Below are 11,454 nucleotides of genomic sequence, written 5' to 3' on the forward strand. Positions count from 1 at the left end.
GAGTGACTAAGGCTTGCTTCCTCCCCCTTCAAATTTACCATTAAGCAAACCTGGGGAAAACAACTGGGTTTCTCTCTACAACCTCTTGTATGGTGGCCTGACATCCCAGCCTCGGTGGAGTCATCCATGAACTAATTTCAGTCAACAGTCAGCAACAGTTTGTACTGTAACCCAGTGAATGGCAAGTTTGTGAATTTGGACAACTGGTTGAGTTTGATGTTGTTATTTAAAAATAAATTTATTTTGTCTTATGCATAGCGTTTTACCTGCATGTATGTATGTGTACTGCATGTATGCAGTGCCTGTGGAATCCAGAATGCACTTTCAGAGCCCCTGGAACCAGAGTTGCAGACGGTTGTGAGTGCCATGTAGGTGCTGGGAATTCCTCTGGAAGAGCAGCGAGTGCTCTTGACAGCTGAGTCATCTCTCCCAGACCTAGGCAGGGTTCTTTATCTTACAGTTTTGCCGTCTTGGCCCCGTGTAGTCATGGCTGTCCTTGCTACATTACCAGGCTGGCCTTGGACTCACAGAGATCCTACTGCCTCTGCCTCCCATGTGCTAGGATTAAAGGTGTCCCACAGGGCCCAGCAAGGCCCAGGCATCTGTGTGAAAGCTCCTACACCAGATAACACAGTGGGTAGAAAGACTGCTTCAACATCACGGATGGCAAGAGGGTGACTTTGCATTGAAAATCACCAGCACCAGCAGGACAGAGCTGAACGTCACTAAGAGATAGGGATCACATAGTTAATTTATTTCAGTCATACTTACCTCTTTAGAGGCCCGACCAAATAACAGGTGATATGGCTAGACAAGTGGTTCTAAGTGAGAGCTTTCAGTATGTCTAAAGTAAATGCTGGAAGAGATAAAGGAGCTTTGGGTCTCAGTTCCACCAACACCAACCTCACCCAAATTCCCTGAAAGTTCCTGGTACCTCAGTGTTGTAATCACTGACAGAGGGGGTGGGGGGGAGGGAGGGGGAAGGGAAGGGAGGAGGAAGAGAGGAGGGGAGGGGAAGGAGATGGAAACTTTCAAGAAGTTTGTATGAAGAATTTGAAACATTACTTGGGGACTGGGAATGGTGGCACCTGCCTTAATCTCAATACCCAGGAGGTAGAGGCAGAAGGATGAAATGTTTAAAGCCAGCCTGGGGGCCCGGCATAAAGGTGCTTTGCTGTTCAGCTTGACAACATGAGCTTGCTCCGCAGGACCACTTCTGGCAGGAGAAAATTGATTCTTGCAAATGGTCTTCTAACCTTCACACGTGTGCGGTAGCGTGAACATCTCCACACTCACGCGTGCACACACACACACACACACACACACAAATAAATATATGAAACAAGTCAAACCTGACTCAGTCCACACAGTAGGCTATCTCAAGACAAACAAAGCATCATTTTTGTGTTAAAACAAATGTAGCTATGTTACCAAGGTGTTTTAAAGCACAACTTAAGCAAGTGGACATATTTTTGGCTTCCTGGCCAACCTCAGACACAACGAGTCTGGTCCCTAGAGTTGAGTGGTCATTTTCCCTGCTCCAAGGCTGCTGCTATGGAAAAGTTTGACTAGCTCCTTTCACAAAGAGCTCCTTGATTCTCTCAGGCATTGGTCATTAGGCAGAAAAACACACCCAGTTCCTTCTGTCCTGGGCTGCCGTCCATGGCTGTTCATCATGACCGTCGTCTGTCTATTGATGGACAGTGTCTTCAGGGCCGCAGGCATCTTGGCAGAGGGTTCCCTGTCGTTTCAGCCAAGGAGACCCAGGTAGCGTGGTTTCCAAGGTGAAGCCAGAGACCACCCTTGATTTGGAGGTGAATATCTGCCTTTGGGGTTGAGATGAATGCTTAGACCTGTGGCGCTCTTGCTGTGGTGTCCTGTGGAGCCAGTTAAGTTGGTGCTAGTGGAGTCTCCACACATCTCCAATATGGTCTCTTCATTGTACTGGGGAGAGGGGGGGTAGGGGAGGGGGAGAGGGAGAGAATGAGAATATTTCCATGAATTGTACCTCTCCCAGCAGCGTTCTCTCAAGTGTGGCGCACAGCAGTACACAAAATAGGCAAAACCTGTGTTCTTAAGAACTTATGTGTAAGCCAGGAGTTGGTGGCGGAAAGTCTTTAATCCCAGTACTGGGGGGGCAGAAGCAGGCAAATCTTTTGAATTCAAGGCCAGTCTAGTTTTAAGAGTGAGTTCCAGGATAGCCAGGACTACAGAGAAACTCTGTTTTGTTTTGTTTTTAACAAACAAACAAACAAACAAACCAGGGGACTGGAGAGATGGCTCAGAAGTTGAGAGCACTGACTGCTCTTTCTGAGGTCCCAAGTTCAATTCCCAGCAACCACATGGTGGCTCACTACCATCTGTAATGGGATCTGTTGTCCTCTCCTGGTGTGAAGACAGCTACTCACATACATAAAATAAATAAATCTTGAAAAAAAAAAAACCCAGAAACCAACCAAACAAACACCCCCGAGAGAGAGAGAGAGAGAGAGAGAGAGAGAGAGAGAGAGAGAGAGAGAGAGAGAGAGAGAGAGAGAAACCCTTATCTTACATGCTAAGATGAGAAGTCTGGCACCAAGACAGAATGTCTTAGACTATGTATGGATGGTGGTAAGTGCTATAAAATATGGAAAAGTGAAGTGGCAGATACGGTAAGGGGCAGATGTGACTTTAAATATGGCAGCCAAATGACAATGACAGGATGAAAGGTGTAAACAGTCAGAGGTGCTAGCTCAGCTGGTTTTGAAGGTACCACAGTTATGTCTAGGCTACAGGAAGAGGAGAGAAGGTAAGGCCATCCAAGCACGGCAGTCAGTGAGTGATGCAGCCCTCGAATGCTTCTCTGATTGCTGATTGGTGATGGACCCAGCCACTTGCTTGTGCTGATCGGCTTATTGTAAGTCGACGGGGGTCGCACTATCTTCCTATTGGAGTTCAGTTACTTTCTTGGCTGGCCTTTCCCCCCATCCTAAGATTTATTTTTATTCACATACATGTGTGTGAATGCAGCCACATGTGTTCAGGAACTTGGAGAGGCAGAAGCGGGTACTGGATGCCCCAGAGTTGGAATTACAGTTGAATGTGAATCACCCAGCGTGGGTGCCGGGAACTGAACTTGGATTTTCTGGAAGAGCAGCAAGTGCTATCTCCCCAGCCTTACAGTAGTCTTTGTGGCAGGAAATGGGGTGGGTGGGCAGCGCCCCTGGCCAAGAGCCAGGGAGGGACTGAGGCTTCCAGTCCAATAATAGGAAGAATGGAGTCATGTGAACAGCAGTGAGCTGGCTGCAGCTCTACCCCTGGGTGAGCCTTGAGATGAGTCCTTGAACCTTCTAAGTGTGGGACTGCAGCCAGAGAGGGTCCTAAAGAAGAGGAGCCAGTTAAAACAGGTTCAGATTCTGCACCCAAGGAGCCAGGAGTTGGTACCTTGGTTTTCAAGCTGTGCAGTAATGGGTGACTTGTCATGCAGCAGCTCATAGTTAATATACACAGGGTTTGGGGCCTGGGCACCCAGGATGGAGTTACTGTTGACCACAGTGGATGAATGTAGGTGCAGTGGGTGGGATGGGAGGGTACTGCAAGGTTGGTTTACCATGTGTGCAATATGCGCTTAGTTCTGTTTTGTGGTTATGGCTTGTATGTGTATGTGTGTGTGTGTGTGTGTTTTCAAGTGGCAATTAGCTACTAACATCCGTGATCTGTATCTCCCAAGGAGCGCTTTAAACCAAAGTTAATTAAGGCAGCTTCAAAAATCAGAATCTGTAATAATTTGAGTCATAATTATTTCTAGAGACCAAGAACATTAGATACAGCGCCAACAAACACAACCCTGACATTTCACTTTAAAAATTTTGTCTTCTAAGAAAAAGTGATTTTTTTTTTTCAGGAAAATTTGTTGAAGAGAAATAACATTACACTTCAGCGTCCGAGGAGGGGCATGTCGTCAGGAAGCTGGGTAAGTATGTCCAACCTATTGAGGTTTTGAATTAAGTAGCCCAGTGGCCTCCAAGGCACTCAAAAGTCAAGTGTGGAAATAAAGGGGAGGAGATAGAGCCTGCAAGCCACGGAAGAGGAGGAAGACGGGGAAGGAAGGAAGAGGCTGAGGAGGGAGGCTGCTGATATGAGTCAGCACCCACCCCAGCTTCTGTTCCAAGATGGCGCCATTTTGCGTTTGGTTCTGGAATCAAACCAGAATCCCCAGAGCACCCAAACCCAGAGGAAATGCAAATCACCCGGCACCTCTGGTGATCTGACCGGAAGTCCTTGCCTGTGACGGGTTTAGCAACAGCATTCCAGGTGGTTGTGGCCAGGAGGTATAAAAGAGGTCTCCACTGTGGCATCTTCGGGAGGACTTTCTCCTTTGAGACCATTGGGCGGATGCTTTGCTTTGGACATTGCTGCCTGCATGTGAAATGGAGCTAGGGCTGCCATCTTGGGACCACGATTGTTGGTGATGGTAATACTGCCAACTTTTTAGGCTCATGTAGGAGACAAACTCCTTGGGAATGTCTGAGATGATATTGCTAGATTGGGTTATAATTGAGGTAGGAAGCCCCATTCTGTGGGCTGAAGTCCTGGCCTGAACCCGAGGAAATGAAGGGAGCACTAGTGTGCTCTCTCTGTTTCCTGACGGCAGATGCACCATGACCAGATGCTTCATGGGCCTGCTGTTATGGCCTCCCGTTATGGCTAAACCCTTGAACTTTGAGCCTCCCTTCAGTAAGGTGCTTTTGCCAGGTATTTTGCCACAGCAAGGAGAAAAGTAATGAATACAGGTGAATCAGGTGGCCAAAGAGAAGCAGAGGGACTTACATCCTTTTTTTGTTTGTTTGTTTTTGTTTTTGTTTTCGAGGCAGGGTTTACTCTGTGTAGCCCTGGCTGTCCTGGAACTCACTCTGTAGACCAGGCTGGCCTCGAACTCAGAAATCGGCCTGCCTCTGCCTCCCGAGTGCTGGGATTAAAGGCGTGCGCCACCATGCCTGGCTGGGACTTACATCCTTAATACTAAGCTGAGTTGCCATGATTTCTGGTTTTAGAGTTGACTTTATAGACTTATTTTTATAAGCAAGGGGTCACTTTCCAGTGGTTCCAGCTATTTTTGAGATGGATTTTCTGTTACTGGCAGCCAGAACCAGGAGAAGAAGGTCCAGTTGTCTGTCGGGTATGGTCAATGGACTCATTGTATAACACAGGAAATACAGAAGGTGATGGGGCCCAGGGATGTGAGAAATGAAGAGCTATGAAGAACTCGGCTTGAGATGTGCTCAGTTAGCCTGTCTGAGGGATGCCCTGCTGCACTTCTAAAGGGTGTGGGAAGCCTTACAGCAGGGTAAACAGGTGGCTGCCATGCTGGGCTGACCTGGGTTTGGATCCCAGGAGACCACCAGCCTCCTCCATTTCACCCAGTAGGAATTCCTTCGGGATGATAGACAACCTCAGTTCTTGCTTTCCTGTCCTCCAGACCAGTGGCACACCTCAGCACTGCCACTCTCAGATGGTGTCACATGAATAGACTGTGAGCAATGGGATGTGCTAGCTGTTTTGTTCCTCACTTGTCAGCTGATGGAGAGAATCTAGGGGCAGAGTGACGGCTAATCTTGGTTGTTAACAAAGTCTCGATCTCCTCCTCCTCCTCCTCCTCCTCTTCCTCTGTTTTCTTCAAGACAGGGTTTCTCTGTGTAGCCCTGGCTGTCCTGGAACTAACTCTGTAGACCAGCTGGCCCTGAATTCAGAGATTGCCTGCCTCTGCCTCCAGAGTGCTGGGATTAAAGGCATGTGCCACCACTACCCAGTGGGTCATTTTCTTGGTTGCTAATTGGTGTAGGATGGCTCGGCCATTGTGGAGGGTCCCAGCTGGCTTGAGCCACATAAGAAAACAAGCTGAATGTGACCCTGGGCTTGTTCAGCATTCCTGTGGTTTCTGTGTTAAGTTCCTGCCTTGTGCTCCTACCTTGCCTTCCCTTTTGACGTAAACTGTAAGATGAAACAAGGCCTTTCCTCCTGAAGCTTTTTTTTTTTTTGTCATGTTGTTTAACATGGCAACAAAAAAAATCAAAGTAGAATGTTTGCCGCTGTAAACCTGGTGGGACCTGGGAGAACAGAGCAGAGCCAGTGAATGAGGCAGACTAAAGTCACATGCAATAACCGACCGTATCCAGTCAGTTTATACTGTGCGTGTTAAGAGGAGTCATGTGAACAAAGTTCACAATCACAGGGGCAAGCCACTCAGGGTGGGCAAGCTACACACAAACTACATGTGCCAAAAACATGTTTTTCCATAGAGGCACAGAAACAAATCACAATAGCCAGCTGTAACGAGTAATCGGACAATAGACTCACTCTTATCTGCTACACGCGGGAGGGGCACACAGGCACATTCCAAGAACAGTTTTGTGGTTTTGAAGAAACTAAGGTCGTAAGACTCAGGACTTGGTCTCTTGCAGTGTTCGCACAAGCGGCCAGAAACCTCCTCACACAACTCCATTCCTGGACCGTGGTCTGACATCTGCCCATGTTTAATTAATTAGATGCCCAGAGTGGTTTTGATGTGAGGTGTTGTAGAGACATCTGGTTGTCGTTTGATGCAGTAGTATCCTATGTGCAAGCAAATTATGACTAGAATGGCTAAGAGCAGAACAGTGAAGGAGTTGTGTGTAACACTCTGACACCAAGAGCAGGGACCTGAACTATGTCACTACTATCAGTCACACTGTCATATGGATCAGAAAAATCTAGAGAATAGCTTTGAGAAGAGACCCATATGGTCAGTAGTTGTGGTCTCTGTAGAATGTAAGCCCATATTTGGTATAAATAGATCCATCCCAAAGCTTTAGTCTCTTGTGCTGTAGGAGACAACTTAGTGGGGGAAATGAGTAAGATTAAAGGAAGCGAAGGATCCACATGGTCAATGAATGGTTCTTTCAGTCTGGATTCAAATAGCAGCTGCCCAGCCTTCTACTCCATGATGATGGCACACTGTTTGAAACTGTGAAGTGAAGTGTCTTCCCTCCCATCAGTTGCTTCCGTTGAGCATTAAGTCACAAGGACGAGAAAAGAGGCAAATACAGGAACTGATCTCATTCCTGAGATAGTCATGGCCCAGTTTCCTCCCAAAGCTGTAACCTAGTGTCTCTTACCATCAGAGTGGGAGTTAGGATTTCAACAGACAAAGTTTTGAGATAACAACGGTATAAAACCCCACAAACCCACCTCCAACTCCTATAATGTAGAGATTACTTAAGACAAAGACTGGCTTACTGAATATAAATAGGCTAAATAAAAATGTCAAGTAGCCAGACAGATTGTTGCGCACCTGTTACTCCAGCACAGGCGGCAGGACGGTGAGTTTGAAGCCAGCCTGGGCTACCTATTGAGACGCTGTCTCTAAAAACAATCGGCAGCCACAACAAGCCAAGTTCCCAGTAGAATAGGTATTAGGTAGAAATGGTGGCACATGGGTTTCTTGACATGACATCATGTATGTGCAGTGCCATCTCCAGGCTAGCTCCATACCATGTAGGATGCAAACTTGCATTACTGGGTTTATCCCTCTATGATCAGGACTCTTGGTCATAGTCCTTGTCTGAGTCTTGAGCGGTGGCTTAGAGCCTGGTACCCAGTTGTTCCTATTGGTACAAGCAGTGTGTGCGTGTGTGTGTGTGTGTGTGCGCGCGTGTGTGTGTGTTACATCTACAGGTCTGTGTACCACATGTGTGCACTGTGCACAGAAGTCAGAAGAGAGTGTCATATCCCTTTGAAACTTGAGTTATGCATGGTTGTGAACCACCATGTAGGTGCTGGGAATTGAACTATTCCTCTAGAAAGACAACCTGTAACTTTAACCACCAAGCCATCTCTCCAGCCCCTGAAGGCAGGTTTTAAACTTCAAGATAGTGAAATATTAGTGTTTTTCTGTTCTAGAAACACAGACTTCAATATACTAGGCCTTGATTCCCATGCTGTCTGTCTACGGTATATGCCCCAAATCAGCCTACTACCTGGTATGTGGTACCTATTCAAGAACTGTTGGAAGTGTGTGTGTATGAGGGGTGGGGGAAACCTCACTGTGTAGCCCCAATTGACCTAGAACTTGCTTTGTATACTAGGTTGGGTTTGCACTCTTAGGGATCTGCCTGCCTCCTGAGTGCTGGGAACAAAGATATGTAGCATGTGCCTGCAACATTTTTATTTTAATCTTTTGCACAGACTCCTTCCCTGTCCAAACCAGCTCATGACTTGAGAGCAATACCCGGGCCAAGGATAGGCAGAGTTGAAAGCACAGTGGCTTTGGAAGGTCACAAGAATAGGCACTGGGATGTCTGAGTCACAAAGGTGGACAGCTTGTTGTGCAAGGCTGCCTGAGCTGTGTAAGACATTAGTGTCCCTGCCAGTGTCCCCAAATGCCACCATCTCTAGTTATCGTGAGCATCAAAGATGTTCCTATGGCCCTCCACACACCACTGTGCACTCTAGTATGAACCCATCATCTGACATAAGGAATAACTATGTCCCCGAGAGGGAGGGAGCCTGGCCAGAATACCAGAGCTGGGATTTGGACACAGATCTCTATCGTTACTCAATAATCTTACCCCAACAGTTGTTAAGAGCTGAGCATCTCTAACCCCAAGTCCAAAGCTGCTTAAATGCCAATATCGTGGTGCAAATAAAAAGTTTTTTTCTTGACAACACTTTGTTTCATGGTCCAAATAACTAGAAATACACACACACACACACACACACACGTATGTAAAACTATCTTCTGACTATGTATATAGAGGTGTATAGAATATGCACGAATTTCATATTTGGTCTTGACTCCCATCCCCAAGATGTCTCATTATATACATGCAAATGCTTCAAGGTCTGAAAATGCTCAAATCCAGCAACTCCTCTGGTCCCAAGCATTTTAGATGGGGTTGTCGGTCTGTAATATGACTTGTTCGAATCAGAAAGCAAGATCACAAGGGATTGAGGGTCTGTGTGCTGACTGGGATGGTGGCACTGGATGCTGTGAAAGGCCTCTCACTGGCCCTTGTAAATGCCCACTCTTGTTACTGGTCCCTGTGCATCTGTTCTACCCAGGAGCTCAGCCCTGGCTAGGGAGGAGGGCAGCTCAGCATCCTCTTAGGAGTCTGGGCAGAGATAAGCACCCCCAGGCTAGGGCTGGCTTGGCTTTCCAATAGAATAGAGATGAGCCTGAGAGCTTTAAGGCATATAAATCTTTCAGGAGCTGAGGAGGGAGCCGTTAATGGCTCTATTGGGATCCAGAGGAATTTATTTTCCATTAGGGGCAGACTTCTTGGGAAACATGGTTCAGTCAAAGTTAGACATGGAAAAAGCAGTAGCTGAGGGGGCGGAGTCTATCCAACCCAAGCTTTCCCAGTTTCTACACTGCCTGTGGCCCGCACACTGAAACTTACTCGCCTTCCTCTTGTTCTTTTCATTTTGTCCACTTTGGGTAAGATAGTCTTCTGAGACTTGTCACAGTCAGTACGGAGATGCCCAGCTTCCCAGGAGCCCCTGCATCTTCATTGGTATCTCCATCCCTCCTTGTGAGCTGTGCCCGTCAGCGGGTAATGAGACGTTTCCCTTGTCCTTCCTAGTGATTACTTCAAACAATGGATGGTGTTTGCAGAAGTGAGACTGGGAATAGAGATTCCTAATGAGTAGTTCTGGCAATAATTAGTTATTTTCTATATTTATTGAAAACGACTGCGTCCAGCATTGCTGTTTTCTCTGAAGAGAAAAATGGGATGATTGCTACAGCTATTTATCTGCTTTCCGATTGTAATGACTAGCGGTTGCCATTTTTTAATTACTAGGACTAAAAAAAATGCTGTCCCTTAGCTGAGGTGGCTCTGGAGTCATTAGTAATGCATTTGTATCAGAATGTAGCTGGCACAAGGAGAATAAATAGGTTCTTGGCTGGGCTGTGTGCCTCTCAGAGGGCCTGCTAGGACCGAAGCAGAGCGGTTCCTTTTTCTTGAGAACCAGCTCTATGACAAAGGAGATCTTCTCATGTTCAGGCATGCACTAGGAAATGTTTACTGCTTGAATCCCAGGGGACTATTTCCTAACTGAGTACTCAGCTTCCACGATGTAGCAGACTGTAAGGATTCTAACACAGGATCATGGAACTGGTATCTGGGGTCAGATGCTGTGTCGCGGGCTGTGTGTGAGCTGGTTCTGGAATGTCACTAGATTAAAAAAAAAATGACATCTTTAACATGTATTAGCTGGGTGCAATCCAGTGCTTGGAAGGTGGAGACCAAAGATCAGGAGTTCAAGTCTAGCCTGGGCTATGTAGAAGGTTTGAGGCCAGCCTGAGCTTTGTGAAACTATCTCAACAAACAAACAGACAACAAACAAACAAACAAACTGTAAATGTAACTTTTATTCACTTGATTGTTTCAGAGGCTCACTGCTAAATAAGCTCACTCTTTCTAGTTCTTTCCAATCTCTGGCTGGTTGGTTCCACTCAGCTGTCCTGACTCAAACTTCTCTTGAAGCTGACCGATTCCAACTGGCTTCTCTCAGCTTCTGACTGAATTGCTCGGCTTGATGTCAAACTAACTCTAGCAATCTGTTTTAATCTTCTGGCTCCTTCTGAGTCTCTGGCTTGTTCTGTCTTCACCTGTGCCTAGCATGTTCTTTCTCTACAACCGGTCTTTGTAAAATTGTCCCTATAAAAACTGCCTCTGAGACTGCCATACCCAGGGATCCATCCCATAATCAGCCTCCAAATGCTGACACCATTGGATACACCAGCAAGATTTTGCTGAAAGGACCCTGATATAGCTGTCTCTTATGAGGCTATTGCCAGGGCCTGGCAAACACAGAAGTGGATGCTCACAGTCAGCTATTAGATGGATCACAGGGCCCCCCAATGGAAGAGCTAGAGAAAGTACCCAAGGAGTTAAAGGGGTCTGCAACCCTATAGGTAGAACAACAATATGAACTAACCAGTAGCCCCAGAGCTCGTGTCTCTAGCTGCATATGTATCAGAAGATGGCCTAGTCGGCCATCATTGGGAAGAGAGGCCCCTTGGTCTTGCAAACTTTATATGCCTCAGTACGGGGGAACGCCAGGGCCAAGAAGTGGGAGTGGGTGGGTAGGGGAGTGGGTGGGGGTCTAGGGGACTTTTGGGATAGCATTTGAAATGTAAATGAAGAAAATACCTAATTAAAAAATAAATTAAAAAAAGAGAGGGGGGAAAAAGAAAAGAGAATAAACAGGTTATTTTGAAGAAAAAAAACCTGCCTCTGAATTCCACATCACTGTTCTACCCCTCAACCCACTGACTCAACTGAACTGACTGACTAGAACTCAAGAGTTCCAGGTGCCTCTGTCTCCTGAATGCTGGGATTAAAAGCATTTATTACCTTAGCTTTCCTTTACCTGAAACTTGCCCTATACCAGGCTGGTCTTGAACTCAGATCTGTTTGCCTTTATCTCCTG

This window comes from Mus caroli, unplaced genomic scaffold, assembly GCF_978045245.1.
Source record: "Mus caroli unplaced genomic scaffold, Mus_caroli_1 scaffold_9, whole genome shotgun sequence".
Taxonomy (NCBI): Eukaryota; Metazoa; Chordata; class Mammalia; order Rodentia; family Muridae; genus Mus; species Mus caroli.